The sequence below is a fragment of the Chiloscyllium plagiosum genome, unplaced genomic scaffold, assembly GCF_037043375.1.
Source record: "Chiloscyllium plagiosum isolate Xiang-an unplaced genomic scaffold, Cpla_swu_hap1 HiC_scaffold_16, whole genome shotgun sequence".
Classification (NCBI taxonomy): Eukaryota; Metazoa; Chordata; class Chondrichthyes; order Orectolobiformes; family Hemiscylliidae; genus Chiloscyllium; species Chiloscyllium plagiosum.
The window spans coordinates 29,999,062-30,013,192 of NW_028270154.1; the positions used below are offsets into that span (position 1 = coordinate 29,999,062).

General features: G+C 41.2%; 1 protein-coding gene across 6 annotated transcripts in view; it reads left to right on the forward strand.

The window, feature by feature from the left end:
- Positions 1-14,131, forward strand: part of LOC122556561 (uncharacterized) — a 112,511-nt gene that overhangs the window by 37,565 nt on the left and 60,815 nt on the right. The window lies entirely within an intron of this gene.

Genomic DNA, 14,131 nt, shown 5'->3' on the forward strand with positions numbered 1-14,131 from the left:
ACAACACCAGGTTGTAGTCCAACAGGTTTATGTGGAAGCACGAGCTTTTGGAGCGCTGCTGACAACCACCTGATGAAGGAGCAGTGCTCCGAAAGCTAGTGCTTCTAAATAAACCTGTTGGACTATAACCTGGTGTTGTGTGATTTTTTCTTTCTTCTTTCCTTCCAATTTTCTTCTCTCTACTGTTCTCTCTTACCTTTTGCCCTTGGGGAGCTTGACTGCAGCAGAACCAGTGGTATCAGTGACAGAAGCAAGTATGGGCCCAGCAGTGAGAGACGGTGCTGAAGTGTGGCAACTTCAATGCTGGTGGGCCCAGCGCAGGATTTGAAGTAGTGACAGTGGCAATGACATTGGTATCGACTGCAGCTCTTATGTCAGCGCTGGCTACACTCTTGCATTTGTTCAGGAAGCTTGTGAACTCTGATACTTCAATTGATTCCAAGATGGCGTCGGCAAGTGATGGTGCTGTAGCATGGTCACTTCGACATTGGTGGTCTGTCGCAGGTGGCATTGGTGAGCCCAGCTCTAGACTCCTGGCAGCAGAAGCAGTGATCTGGCACTTTCTTCTCCTTTTCTTTCTGTTCCCTTAATTTCAGCTCTTGTTTTTAATTCTAACTATCATATTCTAAGATGGAGCTGGAGAGTAGCAACTCTGTACACCTTTCATTGTACTCCTGTATATTTGTACTTAGTACACATGATAATAAAATTTAATCTAATCTAATCTAGTCATAGCCAAATGTAATTTCTGAAGATTATACCAGAAGGCAATCCTGCTGCATGAAATTAGAGCTGAATTTCCACTTTTTGTACGCTTAGCTAGTATATTCTTTACATATGCAGTACTATCCATGGACCAGCTGTTGCAAACTGCAAATACATTGTGACTCTAAACTGGGGTTGCTAATTCTCCTAGATTGGATGGGTGCTTCGTGGAATAGATATGTCTTGTATCCTAGGAGACCTCCATGCATTACATTTTCTGTCCACTGGATGATCTATGCTTCTGTAACATGTAACTACAGGGAAATGGCTGGCTCATGGTAATGTCATTCCTACCCAAGAAATCCTTTAACACCTACCCATCCCGCAAAAAGGCAGAGAAAGGGGAAATCGAGTTGAGGATGTGAACTTGGGCAAAGGTGGATGATTGGGCATCAGGAGACTGGGTCAGAAGATAAAGAAGGTGGGGAGAAGACAAAGAGGGCTTTTAGGGCTTGAGTAATGGGGCAGAGAGACAAGCAAACAAAGTTGGGAAAAAGAGCAATGTTGAGCAAGAAGCAGTAACAGAGGAATGAGTGAAACAAAGGGACTTTACCAGGGAAAAATAGTTAAAAAAGAATTCTTTCCAATGGTGAGTGACAGGGGTGGCACTAAGAGGAAAAGGAGCAGAAAAGTTTTTACACCGTGGGTTAGAAAGTTTTTGATTCTGTCGTCACAGCTGAATATGGAGTGGTGGACTGGAATAAAAACTAAGGCTAAAAAGGACAAATATTTGAAAAAAAGGAACTTAAAAGGGTATGAAGTCAAGTGGAGCTACAGGAGAGAGTTCCGATTACTCAAAGGTTTCATGCTCTGTTATAATTTCCATTATTTTATGAAAGCTTGCTTTTTTTTATTTTGAGCCCAGGAGACAAACACTGAGCTGTGATTAAGACAGCAAGAACAGAAAGGTTTTCTCTCATCATTGAGCCTGTTCGTTTTTGTATGATTTGGTTCACGTCTGTTTGTATGGTAAGTAAAAAACTGCTCTGCAGAAGTCTTTTGGTACTGTGCGTAGCATCCCTGAATCCTTCCCAGTGAGACCAGCGAACAAACCCCATGCTGGTGGGACCAATCTGATCCACACCAGTTAACCAGTCAATTGATGCAACTGACTTCCTGATTTAGACCCATAGAGTTATAAAGATGTACAGCATGGAAACAGACCCTTCGGTCCAACTCATCCATGCCGACCAGATCTCCCAACCCAATCTAGTCCCACCTGCCAGCACCCGGCCCATATCCCTCCAAACCCTTCCTATTCATATTCCTATCCAGATGCCTTTTAAATGTTGTATTTGTACTAACCTCCACCACTTCCTCTGACAGCTCATTCCAAACATGCACCACCCTCTGCGTGAAAAAGTTGCCCCTAAGGTCCCTTTTTTGTGTCTTTCCCCTCTCACCCTAAACCTACGCCCTTTAGTTCTTGACTCCCCGATCCCAGGGAAAAGACTTTGTCTATTTATCTTATCCACGCTCTTCATGATTTTATAAACCTCTATGAGGACACCCCTCAACCTTTGGTGCTCCAGCCTATTCAGCTTCTCCCTATAGCTCAAATCTTCCAACCCTGGCAACATCCTTGTAAATCTTTTCTGAACCCTTTCAAGTTTCACAACATCTTTCCGATAGGAAGGAGACCAGAATTGCAAGTAATGTTACTAATGGCCTAACCAACATATTGTACAGCCGCAATATGACCTCCCAACTCTTGTACTCAATGCTCTGACCAATAAAGGAAAGCATACCAAATGCTTCTTCACTATCCTATCTACCTGCAATTCCACTTTCAAGGAGCTATGAACCTGCACTCCAAGGTCTCTTTATTTAGCAACACTCCCTAGGACCTTAACAATCAGTGTATAAGTCCTGCTAAAATTTGTTTTCCCAAAATGCAGCACCTCATATTTACCTAAATTAAACTCCATCTGCCATTCCTCAGCCCATTGGCCCATCTGATCAAGATCCTGTTGTAATCTGAGGTAACCTTCTTTGCTGTGCACCACCCCTCCAATTTTGGTGTCACCTGCAAACTTACTAACTATACCTGTTATGCTCACATCCAAATCATTTATATAAATGATGAAAAGTAGAGGACTCAGCACCAATCCTTGTGGCACTCCACTGGTCACAGGCCTCCAGTCTGAAAAGCAACCCTCCGCCACCACACTCTATCTTCTTTGAGACAGTTCTGTATCCAAATGGATAGCTCTCCCTGTATTCCATGTGATCTAACCTTCCTAACCAGTCTCCCATGGGGAACTTTGTTGAACGCCTTACTGAAGTCATAGAGTCATAGAGATGTACAGCATGGAAACAGACCCTTCGGTCCAACCTGTCCATGCCGAACAGATTTCCCAACCCAATCTAGTCCCACCTGCCAGCACCCTGCCCATATCCCTCCAAACCCTTCCTATTTATATACCCATCCAAATGCCTCTTAAATGTTGCAATTGTGCCAGCCTCCACCACTTCCTCTGGCAGCTCATTCCATACTAGTACCACCCTCTGTGTGAAAAAGTTCCCGCTTAGGTCTCTTTTATATCTTTCTCCTCTCACCCTAAACCCATGCCCTCTAGTTCTGACTCCCCCCCCACCCCACAACCCCCAGGGAAAAGACTTTGTGTATTTACTGTATCCACGCCCCTCATAATTTTGTAAACCTCTATAAGGTCACCCCTCAGCCTCCGACGCTTCAGGGAAAACAGCCCCTGCCTGTTCAGCCTCTCACTATAGCTCAAATCCTCCAACCCTGGCAACATCCTTCTAAATCTTTTCTGAACTCTTTCAAGTTTCACAACATCTTTCCGATAGGAAGGAGACCAGAATTGCACACAATATTCCAACAGTGGCCTAACCAAAGTCCTGCACTCAATACTCTGACCAACAAAGGAAAGCATACCAAATGCCTTCTTCACTATCCTATCATAGATCACTTCCACCACTCTACCCTCATCAATCCTCTTTGTTACTTTTTCAATCAAATTCGTGAGATATGATTTTCCAGCACAAAGCCATGTTGACTATCCCTAATCAGACCTTGCCTTTCCAAATGCATGTAAATCCTGTCCCTCATGATTCCCTCCAACAACTTGCCCACAACTGATGACAGGCTCACTGGTCTATAGTTCCTGGCTTGTCCTTACCACCTTTCTTCCATAATGGTATCGCGTTAGCCAACCTCCAGTCTTCTGACACCTCACCTGTGACTATCAATGAGACAAATATCTCAGCAAAGGGCCCAGCAATCATTTCCCTAGCTTCCCACAGAGTTCTAGGGTACACCTGATCAGGTCATGGGATTTATCCACCTTTATGCATTTCATGACATCCAGCTCTTCCTCCTCTGTATTATGGGCATTTTTCAAGATGTCACCATCTATTTCCCCACATTCTATATCGTCCCTGTCCTTCTCCACAGTAAACACTGATGCAAAATACTTGTTTAGTATCTCCCCATCTCCTGCGGCTCCACACTAAGGCTGCCTTGCTGATCTTTGAGGGGCCCTATTTGCACCCTAGATACCTTTTTGTCCTTAATGTATTTGTAAAAAACCTTTGGATTCTCCTTAACCCTATTTGCCAAAGTTATCTCATGTCCCCTTTTTGCTGTCCTGAAGTAAACTCCTACTGCCTTTATACACTTCTAAAGATTCACTTGATTTATCCTGTCTATACCTGACATATGTTTCCTTCTTTTTCTTAACCAAACCCTTAATTTCTCTAGTTATCCAGCATTCCCTACACCTACCAGCCTTTCATTTCATGCTAACAGGAATATACTGTCTCTGGATTCTCGTTATCTCACTTCTGAAGGCTTCCCATTTTCCAGCCACCTCCTTAACTGTGAACATCTGTCCCCAATCAGCTTTTAAAAGTTCTTGATGTGTTGCTGGAAAAGCGCAGCAGGTCAGGCAGCATCCACCCTGGATGCTGCCTGACCTGCTGTGCTTTTCCAGCAACACATTTTCAGCTCTGATTTCCAGCATCTGCAGACCTCACTTTCTCCTTTTAAAAGTTCTTGCCTAATGCCATCAAAACTGACCTTCCTCCATTTTAGAACTTAACTGTTAGATTTGGTCTATCTTTTTCCATCACTATTTTAAAACTAATAAAATTATGGGCGCTGGCCCAAAGTGCCCCCCCCCCCCCGCCACTGACACTTCAGTCACCTGCCCTGCCTTATTTCCCAAGAGTAAGTCAAGTATTGCACCTTCTGTAGTCAGTACATCCACAAACTGACACAGAAAATTTTCTTGGTCACACTGAACAAATTCCTCTTCATCTAAACCCTTAATACTACGGCAGTCCCAGTCTATGTTTGGAAAGTTAAAATCCCCTACCATAACCACCCAGTAATTCTTATAGATACCTGAAATCTCCTTACAATTTTTTCTCAATTTCCCACTGACTATTAGGGGGCCTATAATATGATGATCATCCCATTCTTGCTTCTCAGTTCCACCCAAATAACCTCCCTGGATGTATTTCTGGGAATATCCTCCCTAGTACAGCTGTAATGCTATCCCTTATCAAAAACGCCACTCCCCCTCCTCACTTACCTCCCTTTCTATCCTTCCTATAGCATTTGTATCCTGGAACATCAAGCTGCCAGTCCATCCCTGAGCCATGTTTCTGTAATTGCTATGATATCCCAGTTCCATGTTCCTAACCAGGCCCTGAGTTCATCTGCCTTCCCTGTTAGGCCTCTTGCATCGAAATAAATGCAGTTTAATTTTTCAGCCCTACCTTGTTCTCTGCTTGGTTCCTGCCCACCCTGACTGACTCGCTTCTTTTCTCAACTGTACCAGTCTCAGATTGATCTCTTGCCTCACTATCTCCCTGCGTCCCACCTCCCCCCCACCCCCCTCTTTAAATCCTCCCGAGCTCTTGCAAATCTCCCTGCCAGTATATTAGTCCCCTTCCAACTCAGGTGCAATTCGTCCTTCTTGTACAAGTCATTTCTACCCCAAAAGAGATTCCAAAGATCCAAAAATGTGAATCCTTCTCCCATGCACCAGCTTTTAAGCGATGCATTCATCTGCTCTATCCTTCTATTCCTATCCTCACTAGCTTGTCACACCAGTAGTAATCCAGATATTACTACCCTCAAGATGTCCTTTTGAAATTCCTGACTAATTTTCTATATTCTCCCTTCAGAATCTCATCCTTTTCCCTTCCGATGTCATTAGTTCCAATGTGGACAATGACCTCCTGCTGATCCCTCTCCCCTTTGAGAATATTCTGCACACTCTCTGAGACATCCTTGATCCTGGCACACACCATTCTGATTTTTTGCAGATGATGGCAATATGCATTTTACATGTGTGTGTGGTAACCTGGAAATCAAGATGGTGATCATAGAGGTACCTATAATCTTTTCATCATATGGATGATCCAGAATGTTTGCCATTACCTTTAGCGTATATTGGAAAGATTTATAAGTTGATGTCCATTACCTTTAGCGTATATTGGAAAGATTTATAAGAAAGATCTATAACATGACCAAATTATAAGTTTGGTCATGTTATAGATGCAAATTCCTTTCCATGAAATCCTAGACAGGGACTTGACCTGACTCAGAGGCAGGAACCATACCCATTGGGGCTTCTGTTTTGAAGAGTGGTTCTGAAGAAGGGCCACTGGACTCAAAACGTAGACACTTCTTTCTCTTCACAGAAGCTGCCAGACCTGCTGAGATTCTCCAACAATTCTGCTTTTGTTCCATACCCATTGGACTATGCAAATTCCTATTCCCTTACCATTAGGGAAATCTACTGGTTACATAGTTTGAAGGACACCATGTCACATTAAACATAGGCAAAGCAATGATGCAGCCCTCCATGAGCTGGAAGAGCCAGTATGGGGGTTAAAACCAAGCGTCTCTACCAAACTCTAGCCATCTAGCCAATTAAGCTAAATTCCACTTCTTCCTTTATATAACGTGTATAACATAGTAAACATCCCCAAGGTGCTCCACAGGGACGGGTTTGTCTACAAGCTGCAAAATCACAAAATTATTAGAATTAGGAAGGAGGCTATTTGGCTCATCATGCCTATACCATTTCTTTAAGTGATCATCTCACTTAGTGCCTTCTCCACTTTACCCTGTCTGTTATCCCCACTAAATCTGCTTTAGAATGCATAAGTTGAACTGGCTCTATCACAGGCTCAGGTATTACACTCCAGTCCTTAATCACTCAATGCGTGAAAGGATTTCTCATCATGTCAATTTTTTAGTTCGTTCGCTAATCACAACTTCGTTCATTTTACAAGTTGCTACAATTTCTCCCCTCTGTTCAAAAATGATTGAATGATTCTAAATACCTCTATGAATTACTCTCTCAGACTTCTTTTCGTCAAGGAATACAGTCCCAATTTCTTCAACCTATTTTTCTAACTTTCCAAGGATGAAGAAGTTCAACCACCTCCATATCTTTCCGAAAATGTGGAATTCAGGATTGGATGAAATACTCCACCTGCAACTGAACTAGCATATTATACAAGTTCAACATAACTCTGATCTTTACACAATTCCCCAAATAATAAATACTGAGTGGGATGGATAAGCTAGTTTGCAATGCAGAGTGATACCAACAGCAAGGGTTGAGTTCCCACACCAGATAAGGCTACTGTGATGGGTTCTACCTTCTCAACCTTGTCCTTAACCTGAGGCATGGTGACCTTCAGATTAAATCACCACCAATCATCTTTCTCTGACAAAAGAGCAACCTTATGGTTGCTTGAGGCAATGGTGACATTAATAAAGCCTCTTTTCCTTCATCTTATTCTGCTATCTTCATTGATTTATGCACATATGCACCCAAGTTCTTTTATACCCCTTGAGAGGTCCACTCCTTATTGTCTCTCCATGTACTTTCTACCAAAATGAATTTCTCCACTTAAACTTCATCTGCCACAAAATTGCCCATTCTGCCAAATTGTCCATGTTCTTTTGAAGGTCTACATTATTGTCTTCTTACTGTTTATTGTGCTTCTAAATTTCACATTATTCACAAATTTTGAAATGATGCCTTGCACACCAAGGTCAAGGTCAAAGTTATAAAACAAGTGCCTCAACAGTGACCCAGCGAGCACCATGCCAATCCTCCTCGCCAAACAAATCCATTAACCACTACCCTCTGTTTCCTGTCACTCAGTCAATTTCCTATCATATTGCTACTGAAACTTTAATTCCATGAGTTATAAATTTGTTTACAAGTCTGTTGTATGGCACTGTACAATCTAAATTTGAAAGCCCATGTATAATACATTAACTCATCATTTCAATTAAATTCTAGTAAGTTATTTGAACATGTTTTTGCCTTTGAAAATCTATGCTGGCTCTGCTTAATTATTCTGCATTTGTCCACGTGACTATTTGTTTTGTTCTGAATTATTACTACTGGAAGTTTCCCCACCAATGAAGATGAACAGACTGGCCTGTATTTGCTGGGCTTATCTTTGCACCTTTTTCTGATCAAGGGTATGACTGCAGTTCAGTGCTCTTCTGGCATCATCTGTGAATATAAGGAAGACTGGAAAATTATGGCAGTAGCTTCACAATTTCCAATCTCACTTCTGGCACTAACTTTGCATGCAAGATACTTTATCAAGACCAGACAGCTAGTCTAACACCTTTGTCTTAGCAACTTTAAATCGTCCTAGAGTATTAAGTACCTCCTCTTTCATATACACCTGGGTAGCATCTTCATCATTGTTAAAGACAGATAGAAAATATTCATTTTATACCTCAGCTATTCCCTCTGTCTGTGCAAATAATTCTCCTTTTTGGTTGTCTTAGCTCAACTCCTACTTCTATTATTTGTCAAAGAAGATTTTGAGTTTCCTTTTTATGTTTTGCAACCAGTGTTTTTTGTTCATATTCTCCATTTGCTTCTCATATTTTCTTTATCACTTCCCCTTGGAACCTTCTCTTTTCGCCGTGCCTGGATTATGATTCAACTCACAGCTGTCGGAAGCACACTTTTGCTTCATTTTAATTTTTTTCTCTTTTATCATCAGGTAGCCCAGACTTTATCCCCAGTCTATTTATTCTTTAAAGGTAGGCACATGAGAGGATATTATTTGAGGGAGCATCTTAAATGAGGAGAAGGAGGTTTAGGGAAGAATTTCTGGAGTTTATAGACTATGTATCTGAATATATGACTACCATTGATTAAGTCATTGAAAGCAAGAACAGATAAAACATTGGCATTAAAAGAGTAAACATATCTTGGAGGGATGTAGTGCTGGAGGAGGTTACAGTGACCAAGAGGAGGAAAGCATAAAGGGCTTTGGTAATATGGATGAATTGAACCAGGCATGTTAAGGACTTGGTAGGTATAAATCTAAGTATTTATTTCAGGAAAAGAAAATGTTAAAACATGGTACAGTTATTTTGAACTTCTGGAACAGAAAGAAAAAGTTAGGTATGCTACTTCCACTGAACGAAGCCATGGAAAGAATTTATAGAATTATAGGGTTAAAATTTTAATAATTATGGACAGAAAGGGAAAATTGAAAACACTAACTCGATATTGGCTGACTGTTCACTGGCAGGGCATTTTGAAATAAATGCTATATTTTTAGAATTGCTTTCTCTTTAAAAACAGCAGCTTAAAGTATGTTCTCCATCTATACCTTTTAAATCTACTCCTTGGGATATCCTGTACTGTAACATAATGTTCTAGATTAATCAGATAGTCCATTGTTCTGGACTGATGTGATACTCTTCCACACAATATACTGTTTAAGGTCAATATGTTACTGTGCAACATAACATGCTGTCCTGGGTCAAAACTGTGACAAAGAAATACTTTGCACTTCATCTTTACCACACAGTATAATGTGCTATTCAAAACCACCGTGATGATTCGTGGTATTAACATGCTGATATAGATCAGTGTGATACCATCAATATAGCGTGCTTTTTAAAACTATTTGATTCTTTTGAACAGGTACTAGTGATGGAAACTCTTCAGTGAGGTGTCACATTTTCTTTTTGACAAGAGGGCTTGATGTGTAAAAACTGTCTGTTCAGTTGTTACAGGTTCTAAGTCATTTTTGACAGATGTGTTTCATTTCATTTACATTCAATCATCTTAATAAAATGGAATGGGCACAGAGTTCAATAGGGAAATTGTTTAGAATCACGTGCTTCTATGAGAAAAGATGCTGAACTTCACTTCAAGGTTCTGTGACATGGTAATTTATTTAGCTGTAATTTACGCAGATTGCATATTTACAAATGGCACACAAGTTTTACTGCTCACTTCTAACAGTTAGAAAAATAGGTACATGAAATTCAAGACAGAAAAGTGCAAGGTGATTTTGATCAAACACTACAATGAGAAAATGAGGACTGCAGATGCTGGAGATCAGAGCTGAAAAATGTGTTGCTGGAAAAGCGCAGCAGGTCAGGCAAGGAGCAGGAGAATCGACGTTTCAGGCATAAGCTCTTCTTCATTCCTGAACACATTTTTCAACTACAATGAGAAAAGACAAGGAGAGGCATTGGCAAAGTGATAGTGTTGATGACTAGTGATCTAGAGACCTAGGTAATGTCCTGAGGACTTGGGTTCAAATTTAAATAAAATAAATATCTAAAATTAAATGTCTACTGATGATCCTGAAGCCCTTGTTGCTTGTTATAAAAACTCATCTACTTTGTTAATGCCCAATAAGGAAGGATATCTCCTTGCCTGACCTGGTCTGGCCTACAATGTGGTTGACTCTAACTGCGCTCTGAAATGGCCTCGCAAAGCACTCAGTCTCGAAAAAGGAATGAAACTAGACATTCAACCTAACATCAACAAAGGCATTGGGAACAAAAGTAGAAAATACAATTCTGTCAAACCTGCAACTTTCTCCCTACCAACATCTGGGATGAGTGCCAATATTGGGAGAATTGACACACACACATGTCAAACAACAACAATCAGGATTATACCTTACACAATATTCCAAAAAACACCATCGCCATCCCTTGGTATGTTTTTTCCATTGGCAGGATAGACCTAGCAGAGGTGGCGACACAGTGATACACAGTTGGGAGCGGGTTGCTGTGGGAGACCCCATGAAGTCTCACTGCATCAGGTCAAACATGGACAAGAAAATGTGTGCTCCAGAACTTGCCATGCCCTAAACTAAGCTGTACTAGTTGAACTACAGCATTGGAATTGGTACAACAATGTGGAGGAGTGTCCAGGTACATAACCAGGAGGACAAATCCAACCCTGTCAATTATTACCCCATTATACTGCTTTCAATTATCTGTAAAATGATGGAAAATTTCATAAATAATGTTATTAAATAGCACTTGCTTAGCAATGACCTGTTCACTGGTGTTCAGTTGGGTACTACCTGGGCCACACAGCTCATTATAGCTTATGTTCAAATGTGAATGAAAGGCCTGAATTCCAGACATGTATTGAGGGAGAATCAAGGCTGTACTTAATAGCGTGTGGCATCAAGGATCCTGACAAAACTGGAGTCAATGGAATTCAGATATAAAACTTCCTCCTGATTGAACTCGTACTTAGACAAAGAAAGGTGATTGTGGTTATTGAAGATTTATCATCTCAAATCCAAGATATCTCTACAGGAGTTCCTCTGTTAGTATCTTAGGCCAAACCAACATCAACTGCTTCATCAATGACCTTCCCTCCATCATGAAGTAGGGATCTTTGTATGATGTTCAGCACCATTTGTGACTCCTCAATTACTGAAGAAGCCCATGTCCAAGACCTAGACACTATCAAGGTTTGGACTGACAAATGGCAAGTAACATTGATGTCACATAGGTTCTAGGCAATTACAATATCCAGAAAGATCAAAACTCGAACCATTGCCACTTGACATTGAATGCTATCACCATCATTATACCCTTCTATCAGCTTCCTGGAGGTTACCATTGACCAGCACATGAACTGGACTAGCCATATGGCTACAAACACAAGTCAGAGTCTAAGTGTCCTGAAGTGAATAACTCCCCTCTTGACCACACAAATCCTGTCCACATTTACAAGGCATAAATCAAGAGTGTGAAGGAATACTCCCCACTTGTCTGGATGGGAGCAGTTCCAACAACATTGAAGAAGCTTGAAATCATCCAAAGACAAAGCAGTCTGCTTGATTGGGACCACATCCACAGATATCCACTCCCTCCACTACCAATACTCAGCAGCTGCAATGTGTACCATCTACAAGATGCACTGCAGAAATTCATAAGACTCCTTAGACAGCACCTTCTAAGCTCACAGTCTTTCCCATCTAGAAGGACAAGGGCAGCAATTACACTACCAACTGCAATCTCCCTTGCAAGGCACTCACCATCCTGACTTCCTTCTGTCTTGCTGCGCCAAAATCCTAGAACTCTCTCTCGAAAGGCATTGTACTTCAAGAAGGCATGTTGTCACCAATTCCTCAAGGGCAACTAGGGATAGGCAGTAAATACTGGCTCAGATCGCAGCAGCTATATTCCATGAGGGAATAAACAAAATGCAATCTTAAAGAACATGTGAATAGACATCGAGGGGTTCATGTGCAACAATCTTTGAAAGTAATAAAACAGTTAAAATATAAGCAAAAATAAAGCAAAAATGAGGAAGTTATGACCTTTATAAACCGTTGGTTCAGCCTTGGCTGGAGTATTGTAACCAAATTTGAGTTCCACACTTTAGGAAAGTCATAAAGGCTTTGGAGAAGGTAGAGAATCAATTTATTCAAAAGGTTTTGAAATTGAAGAATTACAGATACATGAATAGATAGGATAAGGTTTGGTTTGTTCTCCTTAAAGCGAAACAGGCTAGAAGGAGATTAGATAGAAGTATTTACCATTATGATGGGGCTAAACAGAGTAAGTAAAGATAAATTGTTTCCAGTGACTGAAGGGTTGATCATGAGAGGACACAATTTGAACGTGATAAAAGTATTTGATAAGTACTTGAAAGAGAATAATTGCGAGGGTTTGGGAAGAATGACTAACTGGACTGTTCTTTGAAAGCACTGATATAGATTTCAAAGGCCACTGGCCTCCTTCTATTTGATTTCCATGATTCTTTGAACTATGTTTTTGTGTAATTTTAGAGTCCTGGCACGTACTGAGTATTAAGACATAAAACTTTTCAGTGATGTTTGTACACAAATGTCAGCACCCATTGCCAATGATATTATGATGGCGAAGTTACAGGGTCAGATGTTCTGCTCTGTTTTGACAGATTTATTAATGTTGCAAACAGTCTGATTCAGAATGAGACAGCAACAGGGAGGAGAATGGAATCAATGGCACAGATGTTGAGTTGTATCGGGAGCTACAGATTAGTATCTGGATTTTCAAGAGTTTTTCTGGAGGAATTATGTCTTACTTAAGACTAGGTCTTAACTCAACTACTGGGCAGCACTTATGCAATGGAGGAATCAGTCATATGATGCTGGTTTATTTATCAATGCACTCCTTGGAAAAATAAAAACCAAAGGATGTTGTAAATCAGGAAGAAAAGCAAAAGTTGTTGGAAAAGTTCAGCAGGTCTGGCAGTATCTGTGAAGAAAGATTTGAGTTAATGTTTTGGGTCCTGTGACCCTGAATGGATGTATTCAAAACTGTAGGAGAGATGGAAATAGATTTGGGAAGTGGAAGGATATCAAGGATTTTTGGAGAGGAAGACAGGGTTGGAAACAGAGCAGAGAGAAAGTGTTCGAAATTGTTTTATTGAAAGGAGTGATTAGAGTGATTTTTGAAAATATCTGAGATGAGGCAACCATGTACAAGTTCAATTAGGGATCAGAAAGGGCAGACTGCTCACAAAGCACTCTTCAACCTTCCCACCCTGCCCTCTACCTCCAACCCCACCCTCTACCTCTGGCCCCACCCTCCACCTCCAACTTCACCCTCTACTTCTGACCCCACTCTCCATCTCCAACCCACTCTCCACCTCCAACCCCACTCTTCACCTCCAACCCCACCTTCCACCTCTGACCCCACCAAACTACAGGCAAGCCTGAGAAGAAGAGCAAATGTATACCAGAGCCAACTAAGCTGACTATGTAAATTAAACATTGAAAATGCAGTTTCACCAAACTGGGAGAAAATATTTCTCGCCAGAAGTTGTCCCACTAAGAAGTAGAAGGAACTGGTGTAACCCACTGGGTAGCTCTTGTGTCTCTGAGCAAGAGGTCTCTGGATTCCAGTCCCATTCCACGGTTTGGCACAGGGCAGAGAAGCCAGTGTGTACCTGTGCCAGGTGAGTGGGAAAACTCTGCAGGATGGGTGAGGGAAGGTGGATGATGATTGATAAAACATGACTAGCAAGGTTCTATTCAACCTTGCTAGGTAAAAGAGTTTTATTTGAAAACCATAATGTTA